Raw genomic sequence first — 17488 nt, 5'->3', positions numbered from 1 at the left:
GGTCTTTCAAAATATTGGCTTAGTAAGACAATGAAAGTTAGGAAGACAGCAGTGGAATGAAATGGGGGAAAAAATTATTTTACTGGTGTTGGAAACCAAGGTTCTAGTTTTGACTCACCTACCTTCTAGTCCTCTTATCTTAACTGTATCCAATCTACCTTACAGGGCTGTCTGGATGAAACTAAAACCACTCTGTAAACTACCAAGCACTAAGTGATTTTTTCACCACTCCATACTTAAGTATTCTAAACTGTCTTAATCACAAAGCTATTTATACATAAAACACACAGCTGCTGCAGCCTTGAGCCTTGGTATAGTCCCAATATACTCAATAGAAAGCTCAAGGCACAATAAAAATTCCATCGATGCTCTTTATAGACTCATTAAGAGTTCATTTGTTTCTTGTTATATAATCTCTCAAAATGAAATATTTTGTGTTTAAGTGTCCTGTATTTATACCTACAGCAGAAAAGCTAATGCACTTTCCGAAGGTGTCACCCTAACCATTCAACCACTTTAATGTAAAGTTCCCTTCTGCATATCCCTTCAAGCAACACATCTGATAAATTACAACCGACGCTGACCTATAAAACTGATCAATTTGCAAGTTTTTCCCTCCATTGTTCTTAATGTAAAAAAAAAAAAATCTTATCTCTATATGTTAAGGCTTTTGGCCAAGGCTAAAATTCCCTTCACTTACAAATAAAATATCATATATCAAACCTCTTTAGCAGTATCTTTAAAATTTCATCAGATACTACCTTAATATAAAGCGCATTTTTAAAATTTTATTACTCAACCGACATTGTTATTTTTGTTTATCCAAATAAAGCTTCTACTGCCCAAGTACATCCCAGGATCTATTTTTGGAAAAGAAAATTTTCTGGTGATAGAGCAAATGACAGAAGTTTGCCAAAACACCATAAAGCCATCAGCTCTAAAAGATAACACAAAGGAGGTGTGAAATCACCACAGTTGCCCAAATATCTGTTTTTAATTTGCTTTCTTCTGCTTGCAGGTTTGCTTTTTCTTTCCTATAAAAAGTAAAACTTTTTCCATGAGGGATTTTTGCCACATGTCCAGTAAAACCCTCAAATCTCTGACTTCCCAGATAGAAGCAATTTTTCTCCTATGCATTCTATTTAAGTAACTTATAGCACTTGATCTGTTTATCACAAATTACTCTGAATTATAATTTTCCACCTAAGTCTTACCTCCCTTACTTGATTTTCAGCTCAAAGTCCTACCCATTTTCACATACAATTCCAGATACACAGCAGGAGCTAAGTAAGCCTAAGTCAAATGAGTAAGCAAGGCATTTTTAATACAGATAATATGTTTTTATTACTTTTATTATGCCTCTAACTTTCGTAGCTTTATCAAGTAGAATGCGGACTAGCCAGGCTTCAGGGGTCTACTGTTAACATTATGGAACATCCTGTAGCAGTTGCCTCCTAAAATAATTTTTTGGATTAAGTCTCTCAATTTGTTTTAGTACATACAGCAGCAAACACAGAATTGGCTTCTGTATTGAAGTAAATATTCTAGTAAATGTATTCCAGTAAATATATATCAATATAATCTACAAATGAAATAAAAGAGCCTCTAAAGACAATATTTATTTGTGTAATACTCCCTTTTTTTTTTTTTTTTTGCTCTGCTCTACAACAAGACTAACTAGAATATTATATTTAATGCTGAAGGGAGGTGAGAGGACTACAGAGGAAAGCTCAAAGGTTTTCTGGTCTTCAAATCTCTGCTTTAATGCCAACTGCCTATTGACTATGATGACTTACTTAGTGAAAATCAGTTTCCACGTTTACAAAACAGAAACCCTAATATCATACACATATACTCAATGAATACTTAAGAAAAAGAATCTCATATTTTTAATATATAATGCACTCCTGAAAATTCATACAAAATTCAACTGTGTGTAAGTCAAGGGACCAGACTCACATATTCTAAAGGACACCCATTCTCAGGGACAAAAGAAGTAATACCAGATCTGTAATTACATACAATCTATTAAGTCGTGTCATTAAAAATAGATAGAGGAAAAAAAATAGATGGAGAGCATTTTGTATTTTCTGTAATCTTATTTTTTTTTATAAATTTATCAGTTTACCTCCATTAAGCACTTTGAATAAAGAATGACCAATTTTCAGCACACCTAATGATTTGTCTCAACTGTGTAATAAACCCTGTTTGTCAAAACAGAAGCAGAGCTTTCATTCTCCCCTTTTTCTACTTAGTTTGTTAAAGAAAGGCAAAAAGCTGTAAAATTTTCAAATAATTTTTGAAATTATAAAAAATGGCAAAGTCATGTGGGGGTGTGCGGGCTGTTACTTGGCAGACAGCACCATCTCACAAGAGCTAATAAAAAAAAAATGCATTCATGAACTGATGTTCCTAAGTCAAAATCCAGTACTTAAAGGTACTTTAGGGGTCTCCACACATAGTATTCAAAGTATGAATTATCTGAAAGTCATCTATACCTGCCTGTTTCCTAAGGAGTACATATTAAACTAAATAAGCTAACCCATGAAAAGCACAGTGCCTAATATCTGTATTATAGTAGCTGAACAATAAAAAGTAGTTTTATTTTGTTTTATTGTTACTATTCATTCTAATGGCTTCTTTTAAGAGAGACATCAATATACTGGAAGAGGCTAAATTTGTTTTCTTCCAGTTTCATTGAGATATAATTGATAAACAGCACTACGTAAGTTTAAAGTATATAGCGTAAAGATTTGACTTACATAAATCATGAAATGATGACCACAATAACTTTAGCAAACATCATTTCATAGATACAGAAATATACGATGATTCTTAACAACTTTCATATGTAACATACAGCAGTGTTAATTATATTTATCGGGTTTTACATTACACCTCTAGTATTTATTTATCTTATAACTGCAAATTTGTACCTCTGAGCACTAAATACATACTACTGGATGCTTTGCCAGCATTACGACATTTTTAATCCTCAAAAACATCCTGCAATGTTGACGTTATGTGTTCGTGTTTTTGTTTTTATTTATCAATGAGTAAACTAAGACTTGGAGAACCAACTTACCCAGTTACCTAAAAACTGGGGAGTTTAAGGTTTCCAATCCAGCACTATTTAACTCCACTACAAGGCTTCAGTTTGCAAGGAGAAAAAAAAAAAATTCAGAAAATGTAGTGACTTGTGGAATGGCTAGTAGAGTTGAATATATTTACTAGAAATGAAAAGACTTAGGTAGGAAATGACCATGATATTGGCATTTTGCTACTGAAAAGACAGTCATATGGACTGCAGTCAATAATTTGTTCTTTCAGTAAGTATTTTAGCACCATATGATCAGTCACTATGTTAGGGACTGTGTTACAAGCCAGGAAAGTAACTACGAAGATTCACTTCCTGCTCTCAAGGGGCTTATTATTGGGAGGGGACAAAGCAAATCAACAAGCAATTATACAGAATGAATATGACGCGCTGTGGGTCCACGCAGTCCAGACTGGAACCTAGTGCATTCTTAAAGCAGGGGGTGATTAAGAGTCCACAGAAAGTGATGATTACAGCGAGAGTTGTAGCATGAGCAAGAGGTAGGCCAGTCACACGTGTGACACAGAGCTATACTGATCAATTAGTTTGAGTTTGTTTCTTTGTTCTTGGACGAATTGAGTGTGCAGTTTGCGATAAAAAATTGCATCTGTTTCTTAACTGGAGAAAATGTAGCTGGGGAGAAATTATGTAAATATTATTCTTAATTTTCTCAAAAATATGTGTTTAAAATATTGTACATGGCAGAGAAATATGTGCATATAAATTAAACACATGCAACAAATTTTCAAATACCCATTTAAGATCTCCATCATCTACTGACATCCAACATCTTTCTTTATTGTGCACGTGTTGTGCCACAACAATCTTCGAGTCTAACCAAGAGACTAAAGCCACAAGTCAGACATAGCTTAATCAACAGTACCTTGGCTTAACTAGGGATTTGAAGTTCTTTAAGTTTTTCTAAATTATAGTACAACAGCACAAATTTAATGATTCCATTAAAAAAAAAATTAAGGGCCCTTTTTAATGACCAGTTGATAGACGTTTCAGTTGACTCACTGGAGAAGTAGCCTGGAAGTTTATAATCTCTAAATAATCCCTGTTGATTTTAATTTTCTATTTTCTGTAAATGATCATGGAAACTGAATTTTCATGCATTTTTCTTTTGAAAAGCTCAAATAACTTCACCTGCATTATATAAATGTTAATAGTAACTTTTATAGCAGCTACATAGAAACTTTAAGAGTGACTTTCTCAAGGTCATAGAGCAAATCTCTGGTGAGACAGGAATGGAATTCATGACCTTTGACTGCCAGAAGTTTTCTACCCACACTCGGAAATTCCTTCTCCATAAGTGTAATTTATATGCTCACTTTGAGAGGCTGGAAAGTTCATCCCTTTCAGCACAGGGGGTGGAGGGTGGGGGGAGGGAGTGGTTTTCCTGTCAAATAGTTGCCTCCCCAGTATTTTATAGTTTTACAAAGGGATTTTTACCTACATTATCTCATCTTACCCTCACCACAGCCCTGTAAACTGCTTATTATTTTTCCCATTTTACAGACTCGGAGGGGTTGAGAAATTTAACCAAGGTCACCCAGAGTTAGTAAGCAAGAGAGCTTGACTCAAACTGCAATATCTCTGCCACGTAAATCAGTCCTCATTTCAGGATGTATAATCTTAGCAGACACCGGACTATGAAATGAAACGTTTTTTTTCTTTCTTTCTTTCTTTTTTTTAAGTTATTTACTTCATTTTTTACAATCATTTATCTTGGTTGTTATTTAGGTTTGTGGGTTTGTTTTCTTTGAGGCAGGGTTGTTTTCATGTTTTGTTATAAGTTTGCCTGTTAAACTAAAGTGAGAATTGTACTACTAAACACAGAATTTGAAAAAACAAACTTTGTGTTTCCCCTTTTTTATGCAAGTGGGAAGGGGGCTTTCTACTACAATTCGTGGTCATAAATGTATATCGTGCATGTATGGGGTACATGTAACTGGAGAATATAAAAGCTCACATTTTAAGTATAAATACTATGTCTATATATATGTACTTATCTAAAAATAGCAAATATATATATATATATATATATATATATATATATATATATAGTATATACATACACATCGTAACAGCAATTATTGTGAAAAGCCATACATACTGTGAAGCATGGTGCATATAGCACCTGAAACACAATTCCTGACGTGGAGGCCAATAAGCTGTAATAGTAGCGGCTTTTATCGCCTCTGATGGGGGTGGGAAAACTATCCCAAAGCCCTGTAATTTTTTTTCCCCTCATCCTCCACACAGCAATACAGCAGCAAGGGCTTTCTGCTACTCCATCTGCACCTAAAAAAGCAATACTGTTTGGGCCGGTCCAATTTTTGTGCTTCTAATAACTATTCAAAAATATATACTATAAAATTAGCAACAAAAAAGTATGACTTTGACGTGAAGAAAAAAAAAACAAAACAGAAAGACCATCCCAGAGCAAGAATTCTTTAAGTGAATATCCTGTAATCTACTGCCAGACCAAAACAGATTTTTACAGAGCAACAGGAGTACTCAAGTAGCCACTTTTATGACAATAAACACCCAAAACCGAAAAATCCTTTTGTAACATAATTACTGAGAATATATAGAGAAAGTAACCATTTAATCCACAGCATGTGTTCCCTACCGCAAGAACTCCAAAGCTGACATCAGATGGGGTGTGGCTGCTCTAGGCCCTGACAATGAATTCTGGCTGGCTGAAGTCTGATAGTTCTCTGGAAGGGCTTAGGATCTAGAAACCAAGCTGGTCTCACAGAGCCTAAGGCTGTTGACCTTCTGGGCACAGGGCAAGGCCCAGCTGTTTATGTGCATTTTGATTTTGGGAGCCCTGGTTGTGGTGGATGAGTTAAGGCTGTGGTTATAGGGTGTTGCCAGTGATTTAATTTTAATATTTTTACCCTTACATTTTGTACATACTTAAGACCGAAAGTCGTGCATAATTTGTAGGCTGAAAAATAAACATGAATTTTAAAACGGGAAATAAACGAACACTGGGCAAAAATACAGATATTTCCACTCCAGTACCATATGGTATTTTCAAAATGGAAATGATAAAGGTAAGCAACTGCAATCTACTTTAGTAATTATTTACAAAAATGAAAGTTGTTCTCTAAAAGAAAAAGATAACCGCAATGTCAATTCTGAACAAAACTGGGGTTTTAGCTCTTGTTCGTTAATTAACATGGAAGTACAAGGAAACTTAATTTATCCAAAAAAAAAAAGAGAGTAACTTTTCAAATGAGTTTGTGCCATTTCCAGTTTTGTAGACTACAAACTATTTTGTATTAATACACAGACCATCTACAGCTAGATTTATGAAGTTGACACTAAGAGGATTAAATCTCATGATACCAAGAAAAAAAACCATTTGACACCCCTAAGATAATGTGGGTAGTCTCATGTTAATTCGAAGAAATATGAAATCCCACACTTTCCATTTTGTACAATGGTGAAAATAAATGTTCAAGACATTTATATGCTCATATATTGTATGTTTATAACATATGTTTATATATTATAATATATGTTTATATGTTACTAGTTAACAATATCATCTCGCTGGACATACTCAGTACCCTAGATTAACCAACACTGGCTGGAGTTCAAAATGCCCTCACATAGGCCTAGAAGACTAAGCATGTCTGTCATCTTTGCAGAGATAGAAAAAACACACCTACATTTAACACCAAATTATTTCATTAAGTTGTTAACAGCCTGCTTCATGATGTAACATCTAAAACTCACTCTGAACCTACTGAAGTTCGTGTTTACCTTTCACGGGAGGCCGGTAAGTAGTCCCTGAGGAACATATATTTTTTAAATGACCAGAACACTAACCCTATTACGAGCCTGATGGGTGCTCTTCAGCTCAAGCATCCTGATTTGTTTTTCCCTTGGCCTGGGGAGAGAGCACGCGCCAGTGTTTGCGGTGCCTCCCTTTCTGCACACACATAGGCTGCAGCTGTAGTAAACAACCACCAGCCAAGACTTGCTAAGGTCAAGGTCTCAAATGTGATACTAGGACCAGTTTTCTCCCAAATGACATTCAGTTGAGGAAAAAAGTTTCTGGAGGAAAAAAGAAATATTAAGGGCCCATTAGCACAACAATTTTCATTCAGTAAATAGTAATTCAAAGCTTTCCAAAATAAAGTTTAGCTAACAGAAGGTTCTTTCAAATATGCATTACTAGGTAATAGATAAATAAATGAAACACTTCAAAAAACAGAAACCCCTCAAGGACTGTATTACAGTTTTAGCTCATAAATTATTAAAACTGTATGTGAAAACATCCCAACTTTTACCAACTGAAGTATATTTTGTAATAGTTACGAATTAGAAGGTAAAATAATAAACCTGTTTCATAAGCATATTACAAATTTTTGCCAATTCTTGCATGCTCAAAACGCTCTCTTCTCCACCTCAAAGGAGCTTAATAGACTCAAGCTAGTCTCCAGACTGACCAGGCTGCAGCGATAAAGATATAACTTATGCAACCGAATGTTTGTCCTTCAACATCCTATTTTCTACTAAGCTTCTAAAGTTAAACATTTTCTAGCCTAAAAGTATACCCCTTTATCATAACCAATTTCTATGTGGTTTTTTAAAAAATGTAAACGACGTGTGAATGAGGTCTGCAAATAGTACAACCAGGCTTTCTTTTTTTTTTTTTTTTTTTTTTAGGTGAGGGGGTCACTGTTTTTATTAAAAGCCAATTCCAAAGAGTATTTCTTAGAAGGTGGAATACACCCACCCTTCAAAGTGACCACTCCTATCCCTATCACAAGCTGCTGCCTGTAAAAAGCCACTACATTTATTTCAAAGCATTTACTTATCTAAACAACTCTATCCTCCAGTAAGAAAAGGGCATGGAGGCGTCTAGGTGGATTTGCAGAATGACGTGTACTTGATTGGCAGATGTCTACCGAAGCCACTAGAAGCACATGCACTAAATGTAAATAGAGCTGCTCCTCTCCCTGGTGTCACAGGGAAACTGAGGGGATATTAATGCTGATTTAAAATAAAATATCCGAGTGATCGGCCGAGAATTCTATTAGCTAGTGGAATTGCTTAAAACAATCCACATAGAACGATACTTAAACCATCTGTACAGTTAAATTAGAGCTGACAATATTAACCACACAAACTGTTTATCCAGATTACACATTCCGTTGTACTAATACTCTTTAACTCAACACAGTCAGCTTTTATCAGCTGAATTAAGGCTATTACTATTAAAGTATGCAAAACTCAAAGCGCAGGGTGAAGGGGGTTGGGAAGCTGCAGGGCATAAAACAAAGGAATTGGTACTTTTTCCAAGTATTTGCCTCAAATGCACTTCGAAACAGAACTGTTGAGTGCACCCCACCCTTTTCCCCAAAGATAAAAGTTTTCAAAGTTCTAATAGGCAGTTCTCCACCCAACAAAAGCAGGATTGATTCTCCCTGTGGGGGAGCATCTAACACGAACACCAACTAATGTCGCGGAGGTCAAGTCCGAGTCCTCGGAACGAGCTTCTAAGGCAAGAAGTGGCTCCCAGGCCGGCTCCGCGGGCTTCCCGGCCCGGCTGGCCCTGCAAAGTTGCCCCTTGTCAACTCCGGCCAGGTCCCCCGTAATTGAAAATAACAGCCACGGGCCAGCCCCTGGCTACTTCCCTGGACCCGGCACTGTAGCGAGTGACAGTTACACATCATTACGACCAGAGACAATAATGAATGTAGCACCAGGACCACTATTCATGCCAGCAGTGTCATCTCCGCCTTAACCCCTTCCCCTCCACTCTCTCCAGTGCACACCCACAGCCCACACGGCCCCGGTGCGGCAATTCTTCACCCAACTCGCTCTATTCCTGGGGGCAAACTACTTCGACAACCGCCCCCCGCCCCAATTCAGCCCTGATGATTTATTTCTCATCCTTGGCAACTGTCAGGCAAACACTGCAATCAACAATTCCACTAGGGGTAGAAAAACATTTGCCTAATTCACGTTACTTGGTAAGTTCTTTTAAAAAAAAATTGGGGTGGGGGGGAAAGAAACCTCCTTCTTTCGTCTCCACGAATCCAACCGGCGCTACTTGCTTTGCGATAGCATCGCCCTCCCTCGGCCCCCTCCCGCTTCCCAACACTTTCCCCCTTTAAGAACACAGACCAACCAAAATGATTTAACTTGAGCAGATGACAGAAGGAAAATAAAACATGTTAAGAGAATACGGTCTGATTTGGGATGGCAAAAAAAAAAAAAAAAAAGAGGAGGGGGTTGTTTATTTTGATAAGAAACGGAATCGGCACAGACCTGAACAGAAGCTGCAGAGCAGGAGAAATTGTTTTCTTTCCCTCACACAGAGTCCCCCTCTCTCTCCCTTTCTCTCGCTCTCACACGCGCGCGCGCACACACTCACTCTCGCGCACACACACACACATACACACGGCGTCACCCGCGCACACTCACACTCGCACACGCACAGGCAGAGCCTCTCAGCTGCTCTCTGCAGTTCTCAGGAAATGAATGGGGGGCAACCCAGGGAACTGTTGTACTTGCAAATGACTTACCCGGATCACATGATGCGCTAAATGTAGGGTGGGCCGGTGGGTGGAGGCTGCCGAGACGCGAGCCCGGGTCTAGCGTGGGGAGCCTCGCCAGGCCCGCATCGAATTACCCCGGGGCCCAGCCGAGGGGGTTGCAAGACGCCGCTTCTCCTCCCTTGCAGCCCGCAGCTCAGGAAACCGGAGAGGCGTGGGGGGTGGGGTGGGGGGGTGAAAACACCGAACCCCCAAACAAAAGAGCTCTGGGTCCTCCTCCCCAGAAACAAAGCCCCGCCGCTGCGGGCGAGCCCCGGGGTGGGGCCGAGGGCGGGGGCGGCGGCGGGGAGGGGCTCGCTCAGCAGGCGCTAAGTCGCTTTATTGCCATAAAATGGGGCCCCCGAGCCGCTCCGCCCGAGGATTAGGAGGCGGGCTCTGAGTGTGATGGTTGAAATCCCCTGTGGGAAACTAACCCCTCCCCGCTCGCAGAGGTAGAAGGCAACACCCACTGCCCGGCCCTCGCCTCGCCGCCCGGGCCGCCAGCTGGGGGGTGGGTCCGCGGAGCCTCCACCCCGCCCCACCCCGCCCCACCCCTGCCCCCGCCCCACCCGCTCCGGCATCGGCTTCGGTTGCGCTTCCAGATCACCTGCACCACCTTGCTGCGGCACCCAAAATAACCTACACATGGCCAACGCCGCTTGGGGAGCCGCAGGGCGAGGGGGGTCCGTGGGGCCACGCGGCAGGAGGAACCCCCGATTTCAACTCCCCGGGAGAGGACTCGTGCGGAGCCGCGAGAAAGTCCCCTCTTTTGTGACACAGCGCGCTAGGCAGCCTTAAGAAGAGAATTCGGAGACAAATAAAGCGCGGAGCCCGCTCACCACCCCCAGCCCCCTCACCACCCCCAGCCCCCTCCTCTCCTCTTCCCTCCCCTCCCCTCCCGCCCGGGTGGAAGCGCGCTGGGAGGGGGCCGGGGGCCCGAGCGGTCCCCGCGGCTCACCCACCAGCTAACTTGGAAAGGTGTGGGCGGAGCCGGCCCCGGCGGCTGGGCAAGGCTGCAGGGCCAGCGCGCTGCCGCTCGCGGGGACCGCCCCCGGGCGCCGGGCAACAATGGGGTCCCAGCCGGGGCAACCCGGGCGGGCGGTGCCCTGGGCGCGGGGGTGCGCGCGAGGGTGGGGCCCGCGGAGGGCTGGGCGGGGAACGCGGAGGAATCATTGTTTGGATTCTGGAGCGACGCACGTTGCGGGCGAGGTGGGGGCGTCCTCCCTCCCTGCGCTTCACCTTGGCGGGATGAATGGGGGCGAAGCGGAGCCGAGCGCCTTGCTCCGGAGCCTCAGGAGAAGGGGCGCCCGCCCGCGCTCGTCATTTAGGCAGGGAGCGAACTTGCGGGAGGGTCAGGAAGCGAGAGCTGCAGACCCCGGCCAAGGAGCGCCGGGAGTGGAGTCCAGCCCCCACCGCCCCGGCCCTGTGCCCCAGGAGGGAGCCCCCAGAAGCGGGCGGCCGGGAGCCGAGTCCGGGACGCCCTCCCCGGCAGCCCTACCCGCCCCGCCTCCGCGGCCGGGGGAGTGGATCGGCGAGATTCTGGGGCGGGAGGGAGAGGAGGCAGCCAGCGCGGCCCAGCGTTCCCGCGGCGGCTCGGAGGGCGCGGGGTCAGCGCGGCGAGGGAGGGTCGGCGGGGGCGGGGAGGCGACCGGGCGGAAGCGGGCGGGCGCACGGGGCGGGAGCGGGCGCGGCGGGCGGCGGTACGATCGCGTGCGCCACTTTCTTGCAAACCTAGGTGAGCACGCTGTGGCGTCCAGGCCGCCAGACACCCCGGCCCGGCGCCCCTGAGCCCGCCCCGGTGGGAAACCGCCCCGGCCGTGGGAAGGCCGCGAAGGGGAAGTTTACACCAAGGGGAGAAAGATTTGCAAATGTGGCACAGAGTGGAGTGGGAAGAGAACCGAAGCAGAGGCCGAGAAACAGGAAATGAGAGCGAAGGGACGAGTTCTAGCCAGGAAAAGCCATGTTCTACATTTTGTGTGGTTATTTTCCAAACACTTCGAAAGGCCCGGTGTGCCTTTTTAATGAAAACAAAGGCAGCGCACTGCTTGGTGTGTTCTCCGCCTCCTGGCACATTCTGTGTGCGAGGAGGGTGGGAAAGGAGGTCCAGCCGAGAGGGTGACTCCACAGCCCACTTCTAGTCCTGACAGGAGAAATCTAAGGGCCTGCGTCTGAGAAGTAAAACAAAATTGAGAGTTCTGTCCTGGTCTTAGGGTTTCGAAGAACAAATAAGTGTGGAAGTGGCCGAAATTGTGCACCACTCCTTAAGCGCAGTATCCTTAGGCTAGGAAAGCTGCGGGAGCTGGAAGGCGATGGAAGCCCACCTCTGAAGACTTGGGTGCTGCAGAAACCGGGAAGGAAAATGCAACCTAGGAGCTGAAGGGTCCTCCTTGGGATGGAGTCTCTGTTCCGAGGAAGGCAGTCCCGGACCCCATTCCCTGGTCTGATCCTGGGCACCGAGTAAACAGCCCTTCACATTCCTCTGTACCTGGATAGAAACAACTTGAAAGGACCAGTTCGAAAAACGGTAGAACATCAATAAATGCACAGTATTTAAATGGAAAACTTGCCTCTCCTAGCAATACTGTAAAATTTTCCTCTAGGTGGGGCAGGGAGTGAAGGAAGTGAGTTTCACTCTAAGAGTGGAAGGATGCTAGAATAAGTTATGCCATCGTCGCAGCTCTTTCTCAGAGAGAGCTGAATGGCCTACTGACCATAAATATATTCTAGAGCAAGTGCTTCTGCACGTGGAAAAGCATTCCAAACTGCCCTTCCTTATGGCTCCAGCCATGAGCATGTTAATAGAATGATGGATAGAAAATAAAGTACATGAATCCCTTCCAGAGGGATAAGGAAATTAGAGGTAGTCAAGGTTAATATCTAAAACCTGTATAGTGTGGTTACAAGGAGTGTATCAAGTATTAGAAAAAATACCATCAGTTTTTTTTTTTGAATTGTTAACACGAAAAAATAGGAATGTTCAATTCAGGCAACTCCCCAGGTATACAGAGGAAAATGTTTAAGAGGGAGAATAACTTCATTGTGTGAGCTGGGGATGAGTGTGGAAGAGCAACAACACAGAGAGTAAAGAAGCAGGGTATTATTGGGAGTTAGGATACTGGAGACAATTAGATGTGAGTGTGTACCCGGTGTACAGGCGTACACTTCCAATTCAATTCGTATAATTCTCTCTGTATAGAACTTAGATTAAAACCAGCTAAGGTGTGAACAGCGGGGAGAAAGTAGGGGAAAAGTACACATACCTTGGCAAAAATATGTGTAAATCTTTATGCTTAGTCCTTTCTCTTCTACTTCCCTAGGTTGGAAAAAATCAGAAAATGTGAAGAGGGCAAAATTATTTCACCAAGAATGTATAATTCTGTTCACATAAAAGAATCTGTTGAAATTACAGAATCGTAAAATTTCAGTGTTGAAAGTATCTGTCAAGTCCAAATCTATATGATACTTAGTTCTGTTTAAAACGAAGATGATTTGGGTCAGAAATAATGACCTCTTTCCCTAACTTTATATACTTCATTTATTTAATCTTTATTATGGCAGATACCAAAAGAATGAATTAAAGAAGATGAAGACTGATATTCTGGGTGTCTTCTACATGATACACGCATTGGATTTCTTTTACCTAACATACTAACCAGAAAACACACACACACACATACATATGCACCTCCCAAAGCAGATAACATATCGAATTCAATGTAAATATACAGCAAAGTTTACAAATAGAGATTTTAACTTGTTAATGTAAATGTTACCCAGAAACTTTTTGCCAAATCTTATACTTTACCAGTATATTTTTTGAAAAGTTAGTGTCAGCGATAGGAAATCTTTTACAGTATTAAGAGTGTTACCTATCCCATACCTTGATTTCTCTAAGGTAAAGACTCTCTTCAATATCTATGTACGTGTAAAGTTCTTAAACCTTTGGATTAGCGATGCCAAAGATTGCGTGGATGATTTAACACTTACATAATTCTAGGCAGAGGTTGGGGTGGGGGAATGGAGTCCATTTTCAGAAGTAAAAGCTGTGTTGAAAGATTAGAACTGGCTGAAAGTGAAAATAAAAGTGATTCCTAGAGCTTTAACGAAATTAAAAAATATAATCCTTTTTTTTTTCCCTAGGGCCAGAGGTAAATATGTGCTCTTGGGTTTTCAATGCTTGTTTTTTTCTTGTGTCATATTTTGGCAGTAACATGCAACAGAGGGAAATTTCCCGTTTTAAGTATGAGAAAGGCACGTAAAGGCCTTACTACAAATGCAAACAGCGGTGATACTGTGTGACTGCATGGTGAACAACATGTTTTGATTTGAATGAGGGGCTGTTTAGAAACAAAAGATGGCATTTCATAACTTTGTTTTGTTGTAATCAATACAGCTTTTGATCCTCCTAGCTTAAATATCTTCATCACATCCTCAGATGTGTCTCTTCTTTTCCAGGTTCCTGCACTGTCACTTTCATTCAGGTCTCCTCCGGCCTCTACCACCACATCCCCTCCTCATCCCCCTGCTCTGAACTTCTGGCCCCTTTTTCTCTCAAATCCATCCTACCTCTCCTACAGCTAATTATAGCATACCTATATTTAAAAACCCAAAGTGGCAGAAATGAGTTACAATACCATGACATTTAAGGGCCCCACTTAGATTTTCATATCTCATACCTCCCCTCCTAGCCCACCCATGTGGACAACTCCTCACCCTGCCCCATCCATCCTGGATGCCCTCACTCTAAACAGTCCGCCTTTTTTTCCTCCTGTAGAATCTTCCCAAAATGATGCCATGAAACCCCACACACATATGGATCTCTCATTCTCTTTCCAAAAATCACCTTTCTCATCTTGGAGCTTCTTTCAGTATCATGGAAAGAGTGCCTTGAGCACTGACCAACTGGTTTTTTTCATCCTTTTTCTGATTCTGATTCTCAATGTTTCTACCTATTTAAATAACGTTGCCCTCACATTGAAGGATTCACATTTATTGCATGCTTACTTGGCCCAATGTGAGATATATTAGCCCTAGCAGGCATCCAGCAAATGTTCCTTCCCTCACTTATTCTTACGGTACTTACACCTTTCTGCTTTAATTAAATACTGTTGGCCACCCTATCACAGGTAACGCTTTGAGAACAAGAGCTGCCCCTTAACCATTTATTTAGCCTTACTTTCAACCATCACATTGTTTCGCACATAGTAGGTGATTAATGAGTGCTAGTTAAATCAATTATTAAACTTAGAAAGACATCATTAAAATACAATATAGCAGAAAACCCCAGTTTCCACTTGTGTATATTGAGAATAAAAAAATTCTGGCCTATGTTGATAAATACCTTTTAAGCATTAATTCTGGCAACATTCCGCAAGCAACTTTCTTCTAATTTAGAAGATTTCACCTAAAGGAATATGTTCGATTTGAAGCATTTTTACCTAATTTCACTGCCCCTATCATTTTTAATCATTAAAAAATTACCCCATCAATTATACTGCTTTGTGGTTTTATTAGAATTAGATAGGATTATACTGTATTGAATAAAAATTCAATTCTTCAATCTCAGAAAATTCACAGCAAATTTGTTTTTAAAAATGGCACTTCTTAGGTTGCAAACATTGTAATAAATAGAGATAACCCACAGTTTTAAAAATAAATTGAAGCATATCAGATTCGAACTATAGCTATCCCTACCTTTTTTAATTTTACAAATGAAAATTGTACCCCCATAGAAACAATTTAACTCAACTGAAGCAGGGCTCGTTTACAGAATACCGCTTTAATTTCATGCTGAATGCAAGGGACTGGCCTCAGTATTATGAGCACAGGAAGATGAGCTTAGACAAAACTAATGAAAGACAATAACACGAGGTACAATTAAAACACTCTGGATGAACCCTCTGGATCTGTCTGAAGAGAAGCACTGAAGAGAAGGTCACACTTCAAAGATGCCTTAAAAGATGGAGAGGATATTTTTATCTCTTAATAACATGAAGTTTGTCATGTATATGAAACAGAATATATTGTATACCTATTTCCTATCCCTGGCTTAAGAAATAGATTGTTTCCAGTATTCGCTAACCCATCTGCTTTGCATCCCTCTCCTGTCCCTACAGGGGTAACTACTTTTGTTACAATTTTTTATTATTAATATTTTTTATCTTGACATAAAGGCTTCATATTGTTATTTTTGCTAATAGTGAACTGCTGTTATTTATTCAAGTGACTGTTCTCACCACATTCAAATTCTTCCAAATGTTTGCAGTTGTACTTACATTATAGTGAACATCTTAGCTTCTTTTTTTTAAAAAGATATCTTTTAGATAGTTTCCCCTAGTTTCAGCAGTGTAACTGAAACAAAGATTATGGATTTGTTTTCACTCTTCTAGAAACATATTGCTGGATTATTTTTCAAAAGTATTTTACAAGTTTACCATGAGTGGTATTTTCTCTGTGTTCTTGCTAAGGTTGGTGTTTTGAAATTTAAAAAAACAACAACTTTAAATTGGTAAGCAAGAATGGCTTGAATTTTCATTGTTTGATTAGCAGAGATTGAACTCTACTCTAGGAATATATATGTGACATTGCTGAGTAGGGTGCTTGGGCTGAGTCAAAGTGCTGTTGCCACAGCCTGGCTAAGAGGATGGGAGTCTGGCTACAATAGGATACGGACGTTGGAACAGCTGTGAAAGACATTACAAACTCAGATGTTAAAATTCAACAATTTGTTAGGTACTGGGGGAAGGGGTACAAAGGAAAGAAAATAGGAAACTTTGTCTCAGATTTCAAGTCCTGGTCATAAGAGAAAAGAAGGACCTTAAAAGTTTGGAATTCATACTTGTTTTTACTTTTGATAAATATGGAAGTCATCTGAATTAGATATTTCATTCTACCATATTGGAAGCTAAAATGACAATGTTAGATAGTTGATAGAGAAGAACAGAGAGAAAGAAGGAGTTAAAACCTAGCCAGAAATTTGGGAATAAAATAACATGAAATAGAATAAGGGGCGAGAGCGGGAGGGAGGAAGAAAAGGAGGGAAAAATATCAGTGTACTGATTAGTATAGCTTTGCTTTTATCTGCCAACAACAGAAAACCCATCTAATGTCTGCCTAAGATATATACCCTTCCCCCCACTCCCTTGGCAATGAAACTAGAAGTCCAAGGGTAGACAGCCACCGTTCAAGGCTGTGCAGCTGCTCTCTGGTGCTCAAGGGTCCCCAAGGGTCCCCAAGTTCATTTTCTTTTCCTCCTCCCCTTCTTAAAACGTAATATTTTTTCCCCTCTATAGTAGGAAGAGAGAGAAAGGCTAAAGGTAAAAGCCAAATCTATTCCTTTTAGAAATCCCTCCTGAAGCCTCACTCATATCATCTGTTTCTATCTCACTGGCCAAAATTGGGTCACATGATTAATCAGAGGAAAATGGACCTGGAGAACATCTTAGATGGAATCTGGGACAGCCAACTGATAGTATCTGTCTTTTTACTATATAATTTTGCACAATGTTTTAGTCTTAAATTGCAGACCATTGTATTACTGAGGCTCTCTATTGAATTCTTGCTGGCTGACAGCTAAAAAAGAAAAACATACTGTAGGCTTACAAGTTATTGACACAGTCATTGTAAGGACATCAATTCATAAGTGACAAAAAAAAAGATCTCATGATATTTCTTAACATGTACTGTTCTCCACAATGTGATTAAAAAAAAATCATTCAAGCACACAAACCATAACGTAGTTGATTTCAGATTAATCCATGTGTGATTTACCAAAGGCAAAATGTGAACCCCAGCTTAGCTTCACCCAGTAGCATCGTCTGGTTAT

At 41.3% G+C, this 17488-nt stretch overlaps 1 protein-coding gene across 8 annotated transcripts in view; it reads right to left on the bottom strand.

The window, feature by feature from the left end:
- Nucleotides 1–17488, bottom strand: part of KLF12 (Kruppel like factor 12) — a 517595-nt gene that overhangs the window by 397871 nt on the left and 102236 nt on the right. For 5 of the 8 annotated variants that reach the window (XM_032496874.1, XM_032496875.1, XM_032496877.1 and 2 more), the window contains exon 1: nt 9655–10525. The exons of 1 other annotated variant lie outside the window; for it this stretch is intronic. The gene's annotated coding sequence lies outside the window, so the exon portion shown is untranslated. Of the gene's footprint in view, nt 1–9397; nt 9624–9654; nt 10526–17488 lie in introns of those variants that run through there. 2 more of the 8 variants (XM_032496876.1, XM_014564767.2) reach the window with 1 other exon arrangement.

The sequence above is a fragment of the Camelus ferus genome, chromosome 14 (genome assembly GCF_009834535.1).
Source record: "Camelus ferus isolate YT-003-E chromosome 14, BCGSAC_Cfer_1.0, whole genome shotgun sequence".
Lineage (NCBI taxonomy): Eukaryota > Metazoa > Chordata > Mammalia > Artiodactyla > Camelidae > Camelus > Camelus ferus.
Note: the sequence above shows the minus strand (reverse complement) of the source record. Positions and strands in the feature narration are given on the sequence as shown.